An 11883-nucleotide genomic window follows, 5' to 3' on the forward strand; every position below is an offset into this window, starting at 1 on the left:
CCGGCCGAAGCTTTGCAAACCTCAGCTGTGCTGCCACAGAGAAGAAGTTTTCTCCTGCAACACTTCAAAAGCAGCCATAGTAGTACAGTCCTTTCTATCTGTGCTGTCATGAACTTTGACCTGCCACCTGAGACCTGGGGAGCTAGAGCAGCGTTGTTCAGACAGCACGAGGCCCAGCAGGAGCTGAAGGGTGACTTTGAACAAAGATTCATGCAAAGCTCCTCTAGTCGAGTGTGAAACGAGCAGCGGGGGAGTATGTGTGTGTGTGTGTGCGTGTGTGTGTGCGTGTGTGCGTGTGTGTGTGTGTGTGTGTGTGTGTGTTGCGGGCTGTCTGCGTGTCTGTCTGCGTGTGTGTGCGTGTGTTGTGCTGTGTGTGTGCTGTGTGTGTGAGTCTGTGTGTGTGTGTGTGTGTGTGCGTGTGTGTGTGTGTGTGTGTGTGTGTGTGTGTGTGTGTGTGTGTGTGTGTGTGTGTGTGTGTGTGTGTGTAGCTGGGTATGAGCGGGGGAGTTCCGGGGAGGAGGAAGAGGAAAAGATGACCATTTCCTGGTGCAGTTATAATAAAACAAACAGGAAACAAGGAGCAGAGCTCCCAGCGAGGAGCGCAGAGACGGACTGAAGCCAGCAGACGAGAGGCCGACGGACCCGGCTCAGCAGAACTAACCGAGAACCAGACAGGAACCTGAAGCGGGACAGGAAACGGAGCTGAAACTGCGGGAACACGAGGCCTCTGTGAGTCTGAGGAGAAACTCAGATCTTATCACAGGACGTCCGGAAAGTCCCAGGACGGGTCAGAGATGTCCCCGTCCTGAGCCCCGAGCAGACCTCCTGGATTCACTCGCTGCTCTGCACAGAAACAGGTGAGAGCTGCTTCTTTACCCTCAGAAGCTGCAATGTGTTTCTCAAACGTGTTTCTGCTGATTTTCATGGAAAAACATGAAACAGTCACACGAGAAAGTCTTCTTCGTCAGAGGAAAACTGCTCCGGCAGGTCGGTCCAGAGTCCTGGACTCTGAGCAATCTCCACTTACAGGGTTTTAAAACTGGGGCTGCATTTGGAAGGTTTACCCTCAGGGTGACCGAGGTGTCTCAGATATGTGGTGTGTGAGAGAAGCTCCTGCAGAGCTGCCTCCAGGCTCAGTTTTCAGATACAAACATGTCTTATTAACGTCATCGTCGATTTCTCCTCAAAGCTGAAAAATGCCTCTGCCGCTCCGTCTCTTCTGGGCTTGGATGCCAGGAATGTCTTTCTCATAATTCACAGACACCACTCACAGTTTCCAAGAAAAAGCATGCTGGAGTGGGATCTGAGCACGTCTGACTGTGAGTGGATCAGATACCCACAGCAAGTTCAGTGTTCCACTGTAGGTGGAAATCCAGCTTCTCTGCCGTGGCACCAGTTTCCAGAGAAGATGCATTTCCTCCTCTAAAATCTTCCTGCAGTGCCATCGTTTGTAAATCAGCTGTAAGGCTCAGTGTGGGGAAAGAACCTCACAGTCGTTCCCACTGAGAGCTGCAGCAGATCTTCTTAGTGTGATCAGCTGACCTGTAAACACCTGGATTCAGCCAGATGAGAGCAGATGTTTCGTGAGCTGTGCTGGCTGAGTGAACGTAGCTCTCAGTCTTTTCTCTCCCTGAAATCAGCAGCTGCAACACACTGTGAGACAAGCTGCACGCACACAGTTTGTGTGTTTGCTGAGGATTGTTGAGCTGACAGAAACACTTCAAAACGTTGCTCCCTTTGTGCTCGCTCCTCTTCTGTAGGGTCAGCTCCACGCTGACGCAAACAGTCGCTCAGGTGTTGGGCCGAGACAAAGTCAACTCTCTGTGACGTCTTTGACGCGACGTCTCCTTGTGATTCGTACACGAACAGCGCTGCCTCACTGTGACTCAGATACGTCACACCTAAAGTAACGAGAGTGTTTTTAAAATGTAGGGAGTAAAAGTAAGAAGCAGTCAGAAACACAAATACTCTAGTGAAGTACAGATGCCTGAAATTCTACTTAAGTACTGTAACAGAGTATTTGTACTTTGTTACTTCCCCCCAATGTATGTGATCCACATGATCAGAATCACTCTCTGTGACACTTTTTTTCCTTCACCTGCAAAATGTGACGACATGAATTTAAGCTAACTAGCAATTGCCAGTGTTCATACACCTCTCTGCATTTAATCATTACTTATTATTAATCTCTGTCTCTCTTCCACAGCATGTCTTTATCCTGTCTTCCTTCTCTCACCCCAACCAATCACAGCAGATGGCCCCGCCCCTCCCTGAGCCTGGTTCTGCTGGAGGTTTCTTCCTGTTAAAAGGGAGTTTTTCCTTCCCACTGTCGCCAAAGTGCTGCTCATAGGGGGTCATATGTTGGGCTTTTTCCTTGAGGCGACTGTGATTTGTTGTGATTTGGTGCAATCTAAGCTAACAGCTTAGGTTTTCCCAGCACTGCAGAGTAGGGCTGAGTTTTGATAATCGATTTATCGATTAAAATCGATTGTGGCATAATATAAATGTATTTTGCCCAAAATTCCAGAATCTGAGGTTAAACCTCACAAAATTTCAACAACCACCAAACAGTAAAACAGTAAATGAGAGCAGGAACACGGATTCTGCACAGAGACGTAAACACAAAGCTCAGACCCTCCGACGGAGCAGGATCAGTGAGATGTGACGGCACGGACACGGTCGGGGCTGAAAGCCGACAGCTCGCTGATTCTGATGTTTCGGCGGGTCGACGTTTTGTGTTCACGTCCTTTATGCGCCGATTCTAAAGCTGTTAGTTTGATCTCTCTCCAAACAAGATTGACTGAACCAGCAGCAAAAGAAGATCCAAACTACGCTTCACATAAACATCATCATGATAAAAATCACACTTCATGCACAGCTCTCTCGCTCTCTGTACTTCAACAACAGTTTCGGGTATAAAAATCTGTTTTCTGCATTATTCGCTTGCTTGTTACGCACAAGTCTGTCGTTGTTTACAGGCTGTCGGCCGCTGTTTGTTTCCTTTTACTTACTTCCGAAAAGAAAAACCTAATTTCTGCCGTTCAACACTCAACGAATGTAAACTTTTTAAAATTATGCAAAATGCAAAACATTGTGTCTCTAGTAAAACCGCTGTAACTTCAGAGGTGATGTTCATTGTTGATTAATGGGTTTCTTTTGTTTTTGATGTACTGCAGAATATTTTTATAAAATCCCAGAACAGGAAAATCACCTTCATGTTTTTCTGTTTTATCTTCAGCTGCTTTGACACAAAGGCCTCGCTGTGACGCTCACACCTCTGATAAAGTCTCGCGAGTGTCAGCTTCCTTTTTATAGATACAAAAATATGTAAATGTGCTGATCTGAATTATAATATTTCTGACTGTCTGAGGCAAAATTTCCCAGATTCAAATCCAATCGAATCGAATCGATTCTAGAATCAGTGACGACACCCAGCCCTACTGCAGAGTCTGTGGAAACTTTGTTTTTCACATGAATGTGCGGGGAGTGAGTTGCTTTGGGGGGCGACCTCTGGTGGACGTTGGAGGAACTGCAGTTTCAGTGACTCGGATTCAGGTTGATGCGTCCTTCTGGATCAAGCATAAAAAACGTACTTTATTGCAGTGGCCGGTTGAAGGTGGTCAAACGGAGTTTCCTGTATTATTCTGGAACGTTCTCTGTGAACGAGTCTGCTGATTGTCTGGTTCTTAAAAGTAGCCCAATGCTGATGTGACGTGACTTGTTTTGGCTGATTTACCGTTCAGATCTAAGCTGCATTAAACACCTGAAGGTCACAGCAGCACACGCTGACACTGGGCTTGTGAAATCGTTGCCATTTTTGTGGAAGAGTTTCGATTCTCGACTCCTTGGCCGGTGAAACTGGAAGAAACAGCAGCAGCAAAAACAAAACCACACTGACTGTACGGACTTCTCTCTTTGTGCCCCACTGACCTGAAACCAGCTCTTTTATTAAATCTGCAGCTGCTGACTCGGCTGCACAGCTTTCCCTTCACATCGACCGTTTCACAACGCTGGTGTGAAATTTTGGAGAGTCCGGCGCAGATCTGGAACAAGCTGAGACGTATCTGTTTGAGTCAGCGAGCTCTTTGTCTCTGGGATTTTCTCTCATGAAACTTGCATCCAAAGATTCGTCCACAGTGAAGATGATCAACACTCACGTATGACATTTAACACAAACATGAACCATCTCAGCCAGGTTCTTATCTGCAGCTGATTCAGGGTGGTGGGGGGGACAGGTGAGTCTCAGGGCTAACACAGAGAGACAGACAACCACTCACACCCACAGCCCGTTAGCCCAAGCCCACGCATGACTGTGGGAGGAAGCCACAGGAGAACCCAGCCAGCCAGTGGATTCAAACCCACAACCTTCTAGTGGCAGCAGTGCTGACCACCCCGTGCTCCTCCTCACGGTGGGATGGGTGATCCTCGCTCTCTGCTCAGATTTAAGTTCCCACTCCCCTGATGGAGCTCCTCCCCCTCGCCGTGTCTGCGATTCTTCCACGACGCTGTGGAGGTCATCACAGAGCAGCCAGCTGATCTGAGATCAGAGAGAAGGACTGATGCTGAGCTGCAGTTTGATCAAATAAAGGACTCACACAGTTTTAAAGGTCGGAGACGTAAGAGTTACCAAAAAGAAGCACTAAGGAGGTTAATCAGGTATTCATCGACCCTCAAACATCTGTGAACATCTGTGATTGATCATTGACAGCACATGTCATCATCATTAAAGGATCCAGGAGGATAACTGCACACGCTCAGGAACACTTCCAGAAACCAGCGTGGAGGTTACAGCTCCATCATGCAGAGAAGAAGCCACATGTGACCACGATGGAGAAACAGCCTCATCTCCTCTGGACCAATGCTCCTTCAAAACTGATCCCAGGTCAGATGAATCCGGTGCTTTTGGCCGAAAACTGGAGCCACGTTCTTGTTCTGTTTATAATTATTGATTCCACATTTGTGCGGCTTGTCGACGTCAGCTGGGTGTGAAACAACGTTTAACCCAAACCGTTATCACCTCATAAAACACGCGGACTTTCTCCTCCCGTGATGCGTTCCAGGTGCCTCGGAAAACTGAGCTTCTTTGCTGGAGCGAGTCGTTTCAGGAAAATGAAACAAGGGGAAAAAGAGGAACGATTGATCCAGAATGTGTTGATCAGAAGTGAGGAAATCATGGAGACTGTGGTGAAAGGTCATCTGTGAGTGAGGGCAAGGTCACCGTGTGTGTGTGTGTTTGCTTTGACTTGTGTTGAAAGCAGTTAATGAGTACTGTGAGACCTCTTTTGTGAGGTGTTTACCAGCTGATGGATGACTCCCAGCCAGGAATGTAACACACACACACACTCGTTTTCATATATTAGCGGGGACCTCTCATCGACATAGTGCTTCCCCTACATGCTCACCATAACCATAACCTAACTGTAACCCTGACACTAAGCCACACCTTGAGCCTCAAACATTACCTTCAAACTCGTGGGGACGGACACTTTGTCCTCATAAGTGACTTTTGGTCCCCACAAGTATAGTAGCATGTCAATTTCTGGTCCTCACAAAGATGTCTAAACACGTACACACACACACTTCAGAGGACATTACACTGACTTCCATTTGCTTCCTGCAGACTTCAGACTTTCCCTTGAGGTCTAACTTTAGCTCTCGCGTTCTTGGTTTAGTGAAAAACAGAAAGAACAAAGGAAAAGTCCAACAAAGAAAGAGTAAGACAGGAAGTGAGTGTGTATGCTGTTGAATTAGACATGAAAAGCTGAGTGTTGGTGTTTCTCTCCACCTGTGCTCATACGTATATACTCGCTGTGCTGTTCCAGCAGCTGAGGTTGACCTGATCTGTAAGCTGCACAGTGGAGCTGGTGGTGTCCCTGTCAGACTGGAGGCGTGGGGGGAGACTGCTCTCAGTCATTTATTTAACAAATATCCTGATAAAACTGCACCAGACACACAGATTTAGACACAAAGCTAAAACCTGAAGGGGGGTTTGTGGAGTAAACAGTCAAAGGTTTTCCTGCTAGTATGAGGTGAGAAAGTACAAACAGCAGTTGGACTAATGAGACTAATAAGACTGTCACAACATGCTTCACATGTATTAAAGATCAGTGTGTTCCAGCAGACGCACAGTCTTACGTTCATGCTTCAGCTGTGGCCAATCATGGCCTAAAAATCAAGACAAGCTAACGTTTAAAACAAACCAGAAGTGACCTGATTGGCTGAGGGCGGCGGTTTCAGAGTTCAGGAGCTACAACCTCAAAGCATCTTTTCCAAGCGCGTGAGAGTCTCATCTGCAGCTTTCATCTGCAGCAGGACAGGAACTGATCACATATCGTGCTTTACTGAAGCAACTGTGTACACACGCACACGCGCGCGCGCGCGCGCACACACACACACACACATGCACACACGCACACACACACACACACACACACACACACATGCACACACACACACACACACACACATGCACACACACACACACACATGCACACACACAGTGTGATTTTGTTGCTGCTGAATGAAAAGTGACCGTTTTCTGTGAGGAGGCAGCGTGACTTTGAGAGTGAAAGTCAGAGTGTGACTTTAGGCAGACCTGAGGGGGGAGTGGCCTCGAGCGGATCGCTCTGTGTGTCAGTCCTGAGGTGAAGGTGATTTCAGCCCGCTGCGCTGAGTCCGAGGACTCTCCGGTGCTTCCCGTCTGTCTCTGCTGCTGCGAAAAGTCTCCAATGCCCCAAAACAAACACGGGAGAGAAACGCTGCAGCACACACGGAGCAAACCGGTGATTAATGTGTTTGGGGCAACAAATCCACCAGATCAGGAACACAAAATACAAATCTACGGAGGGCCAGGGGGAAAAACATCACATCTGACAAAAAACAAAAGTTCCAGCATGAATTTAAAAGGTATCGACAGTTCTCCTCAGCCACAGGGGCGCGGATAGGAGGGGGGCAGGGGGTGGCACCGCCCCCACTGAATCGTGATACCACAGGATGAGAGCGAGGATAGGACCTGCAGGAATGTAACTGAGTACTTTGCTCAGGTTTAATGTACTTGTACCTCATTTAGTATTTCCATGTTATACTTACAGCGTTTCCTGCATGTCCCGAGTATAATCACTGCACCTCGTGGAGCTTTTGTTGCTTATTATTTGGCAAAACAATTACATTATTATAGACCGAGCTACTGAACAATAAGTCATTAAAATAATTAGAAAATGCTGAATTAAAGAGATTTGCACTTTAATAAATCAGAAATTCTGATACAGTAATGCCATATATTTACTTTAGTTACAGATGTGAACAGTTTGTTTAAATCAGGTCTAAATGCTTTTTTCCACTTTGTAAAACAATCCTGAGATCATGTTTAAATTCTTATAGTTTTATCTTGTCACATAATAAACAGGACCAGGGCTGCATACGTGCTTCAAAACTCCGGTTTAATACAATTATTCAGTATTTCGGACTAAATATTCAGAGTTCCCGTAAACCCCCCGCCCCCACCCCGTGCTGCATTCTTGGCCTCTTTGTTACGCTGTTGTTGAGCCTGCAGTGAGCGGGATGAAAGTGCTGATGGTCGCACAGACGCCGCCGAGTCACCAGCGAGTCTGATCGCTGTTAAATGAACAGTGTTGGTTTGTGTGCCAACTGTGACGTCAGCACAGTGTTTATGACCCGCAGCACCCGACCATCATCATCTTCATCATCATCATCATAACAACAGCAATTATGTTTTCATGGATTCATTAGACTTGTGTGTGTGACAAACCTCATATATGATATTATCACAGCGATAAAGCGTCAGCGGTCTCTGACCTATCACTGCGCAGCTCCCGTTGCGATTGCGAAATTTCCGGCCGTGCCTGAAGGCAGCACCCCCTCCTCCTCTGTGCGTCTTCAGTCCCAGAGCCGCAGCTTTCTCCTCAGAGTGAGTCGAGCTTTTCTGCGCTGTCTCTTCGCCCGGTGTCCGGCTCCTGGACGCCTCAGCCCGGCTCCTGGTGACAGTGTGACCCGCCGCTCCGCCACCATGTCCCCGCGCTGTGAGTAACGAACACCCGCTGATGGAGCAGCGGACACGGAGAGTTTATTATCTGTTAGAATGATTTCAGATGCAGAGAAGTGAAAGTTTTCGGGGTTTTGAGCAGAAACTAAACATGACTGAATTTAAAGTGAAGATTGGATTTAATTTATTCGGATCGATCAGTGATATTAGAAAAGACAGGAAGTGACACTTTGTACTTGGCAGCCGTAAAAGTGAAAAGCAAAGACTTTTAGCTGAAACTGGATTTGTGGGTATTTGCAGTAAATGTACGTGCGGCCCATTATTGACGGTTCCTGGCAGCTTGTGAGTGTGCTTCTTTAGAGGTCAGCTGAGGTCAGACGTGTTTCTGCTGCACTACAGCTCCCTCTGAGTCCTGAAGCTGCAGTCCACAGTCTGAGGTAGCAGGTGTGACCGTGGCAGGAAACGTCACTGATTAACTGAGTGCAGGTGAAAGATTGCTGCAGATCACAGGTCCACGTGAGCCTCCTGATGTCTCCGTGGGTGTTGTACAGCTCACTGGGGGACTTTTTCGTGCTGCTCTCTGATTGGCCTGAGGCTTCTGCTCCTCCTCACATGTGTTTTTAAAAATTCTTTGATTTCTTTAGAGCAGCTTTGCATGATTCAGAGTTCAGAATAATCCTTCTATTTCTTAACCTTTGTCTGAAACCACCTGTTTTAGTTTTAGCCCCTCCCACTACAACCACGGGTCCTTTGAAGCCAGCTTCTTATTGACTCTCTCCTGCAGGTGTGCCCACGGATGACCATATCAGGGGTTGCCCCTCTCGGTGACGCCTGTGGAGAAGTTAGTGTTTAGAGCAGTTACACCGACCCTGCTGAACAAAGATTTGCATCTGTGCTGATTACAGAGGACTCTGTTTAAACCTGCAACAGCGTTTATTTTCAGTACAAACAAGGTGAAGTCAAACAGCGACAGGTACAGAGCAGCGTGATCACACGGCGTCACCATGACGACAGAGCCCAGCAGTGTCAGAGGATACAGGCTGAAGCCCTGCAAACTCAGAAGTCAGTGAACGCAGCACGTTCCTGCTTTTTCCCATTAGTGCTGCAAACAAACAGAAGAATGCAGACTGATCAAAGTCCAGGCTTTGTCTTTATTTGTCCTTCACACCTTTCTTTTATCGTTGCTTCACCTCCCTCCTCCTCCTCCTCCTCCTCATCTTTATTCGGCTCAGTTGTTTCAGAGGCTGAAACGCTGCAGGCTTTTAATGAAGCATTAAGAAACTGTCCACTGTGATGGAAACATGGACGCTCCTCCCCCGCTGCTGACTGTCACATTTTAACTTCCTGTTGAGCCATGTGCAAAAACAAAGCAGATATGACAGATCTATGAACTTCAGTTTCTGTGCGAGCCCTTCTGCCCTGCAGAGGAACTGTTTTGACCTTTGACCTCCCTACTGTCGGGCATCCAAACTGCTGATAGCCTGCTGATGACTCCAAGCTGCGATCTTAACCGAGTAGTTTTTTGCTCACAGCCAAACGTCGAGTAAAACAAAGTAATGAAAAACGTGAAGACCAAGCCTGAAAGCGCGCCAGCTCTCCGGACGTCTGATAAAGTTTATCGCCGCGTATATTAAAGCTGCTCAGTTGTGGCAAACAGCCTAATCACAGTGATTTGGTCGGTATTGCAACGTCCGTTGTTTGACGTGATTATTCATTAACCCAACAGGCAGATATGGAACTTAAGACGCTTCCTTTCCAGGTATTTCTTTTAAATGTGACTCAGACAGCTGGAGTGCAGGTGGAGGAGGGCGCAGGAACACATACCTGTGTTCCATCTTTTGCACATCTTTGAAAACAAGGTTCTTTTATTTTGAAAATTCATTATGTGTCTGGCTTCCTGTCCTCCTCAACTGCTCTGTGCAGGCAGATGTGCAGATTTGTTTCCACTGATACTGCAGCACGTCTGATGGCATTGTGACAGTTGTGTTCAGTGTCAGGTCAGCTTGGGTGGGTTCTGGTTCTCAGGCTCAGACCAGTGAGTGTTTTTCACCCTAACGTCCGTCTTGCAAGGCGGAACGGTCACCTGCAGCTCCGGCTGTTGGAACAGTATTCGAGGACCTCGGTAACGAGGGATCAGGGCGAGAAACATCAGAGGAAACCGCAACACTCTTGCTCCACCAGCAAAGGATCTCGAGCTGGTTGCCTCCCAGTGAGGAGGCTGCTGGTTAAGCGAGTGTTTCTGCAGGTGGGCGTGAGAGAAGGATACAGGGACCCTGTGATGGATTTTGATGGTGATTATTTCTGATTGGGAGCTGTTCAGTTTCAGGACATTAGCCTACATTCATGCTTTTAACTGGCTGTTGCTGTGATTGGTTGTTTTGCTGTCAGGAGGTTTGATCGTGTGCTTTAAAAGGCGTTTGCTGTTACCTGTGGACGTTCGTCTGGATGAACTGAAGCAGTTGGTGGTTAACCAGATAACCAGACCATGTAATGGTAACCAGCTGCTAACCCACTCCTGCTGCTACCTGTTATTACGTACATTGTGGTACATTGTGGATATTTAGCTAAGGTTGGAGCTGGTTTAAAAAGTCCACAAAGTTTCAAACGTGGAAGCAGCTCCGCGTTACCTGCTGACCGTCCTTCACCTGACCCGTAACAATTAAACAAATAAGTGCTTTAAGAGGAAGTGCTGTCGTCTAACGACATAACAACCAATCAGAGCGTAGCTTTCACCCCACTGATCCAGCTGAGCGCTAACCCTTCAGCTGTTGACTCATGAGGACACAGTGAGCTGTGACCATAAACCAGAACTATGGGAATTCAGGCATGTGCAAACAGACTGACGGGTTAGATGCTGGCCCGTGGACGTTTTATTGGTCATCAGCAGCACAGGCACACCTTCGCTGAGCGCTCATTCAACTTTGACCTTAATAAACTTAAACCTGAGCGGTCCAATCAGCGCAGCTCCCGCAGCATCAAGTCTGCACACGAGCCGGAGAAAAACGTCTGGGAAACTGAGTTAAAGGATGATGGATTTGGCTCCACGCAGGCTGTTGGGTAACATGATGTTGGGGGGGAGGGAGGGGGTGATTGCCAAAGTAAAACCAGAGTTTGAGACTTTCTGCTTCGATCTGATTCGCCGGAGCGCAGCCATAAAAGCTGATTCGTGCTTTATCGCCACGAGCTGATTAAAAACATATAAAAGAAACAAATATTAACAGGGATTCAGATTTAAGACTGTGACTTCTAGAAGACACGAAGGTCAAACCAAAACAGGAAGTAAACACGAATAAGCATCCAGTTCAAAGCTTCTCTACAGTTTTCCAGCTTTTAGATGTCGTTTTCTGTGGATCCGTGACCCTGTTAAACATGACAGAGCTGATCCTGATCTGAACTCAGATCTCTCACACAGGTTGCACAACAGCCATCTGTAGATAAAAGTGCTGATGATGTGGGCTCAGGTGTCTCAGGTGTCAGATTCAGTCTGGCATGACAAAATCTTCCACCTTTCAGAAGATTTGGCCAAAACACTCACATTCATCTCAGAGTTTTCATTCAGCCTCCAGCAGCTGTCCAGAGGATCAGAGATTTCTGCGTTTATTACAGCTTCGAGCTCTGACCAGCTGTCGTCCTGGAAACCTTCTCAGTTTGGTGCAGCAGCAAAATAAAAAGCTGCTTTCCAGATGTAAAAGAACAAAAAAAATGCTTGAAAAGCAGCTGTGAGTGAGATGAGAAGCACAACACAGGAAGGTCCAAGCTTTCAAAATAAGAGCGATAGGACTAGTACATTAATCATGGATGGTGGATTTACAGTTTTTTACAGCCGCTAGGACACATGTCTCAATACTTAGGTCACTTTTGCAAAACTCTTCACACAATCC

The 11883-nt window shown here is 47.1% G+C and overlaps 1 protein-coding gene across 2 annotated transcripts in view; it reads left to right on the forward strand.

Moving 5' to 3' along the window:
* Window positions 1–576: 576 nt before the first annotated feature.
* exoc3l2b (exocyst complex component 3-like 2b) overlaps window positions 577–11883 on the forward strand; it is a 37945-nt gene continuing 26638 nt past the window's right edge. The window contains exon 1 of one of the 2 annotated variants that reach the window (XM_042223940.1): window positions 577–857. The gene's annotated coding sequence lies outside the window, so the exon portion shown is untranslated. Of the gene's footprint in view, window positions 858–7759; window positions 8040–11883 lie in introns of those variants that run through there. The other variant, XM_042223939.1, reaches the window with a different exon arrangement.

Source organism: Haplochromis burtoni, unplaced genomic scaffold (assembly GCF_018398535.1).
Source record: "Haplochromis burtoni strain Fernald_Lab_line unplaced genomic scaffold, NCSU_Asbu1 Contig_123, whole genome shotgun sequence".
In the NCBI taxonomy this organism is placed as follows: domain Eukaryota; kingdom Metazoa; phylum Chordata; class Actinopteri; order Cichliformes; family Cichlidae; genus Haplochromis; species Haplochromis burtoni.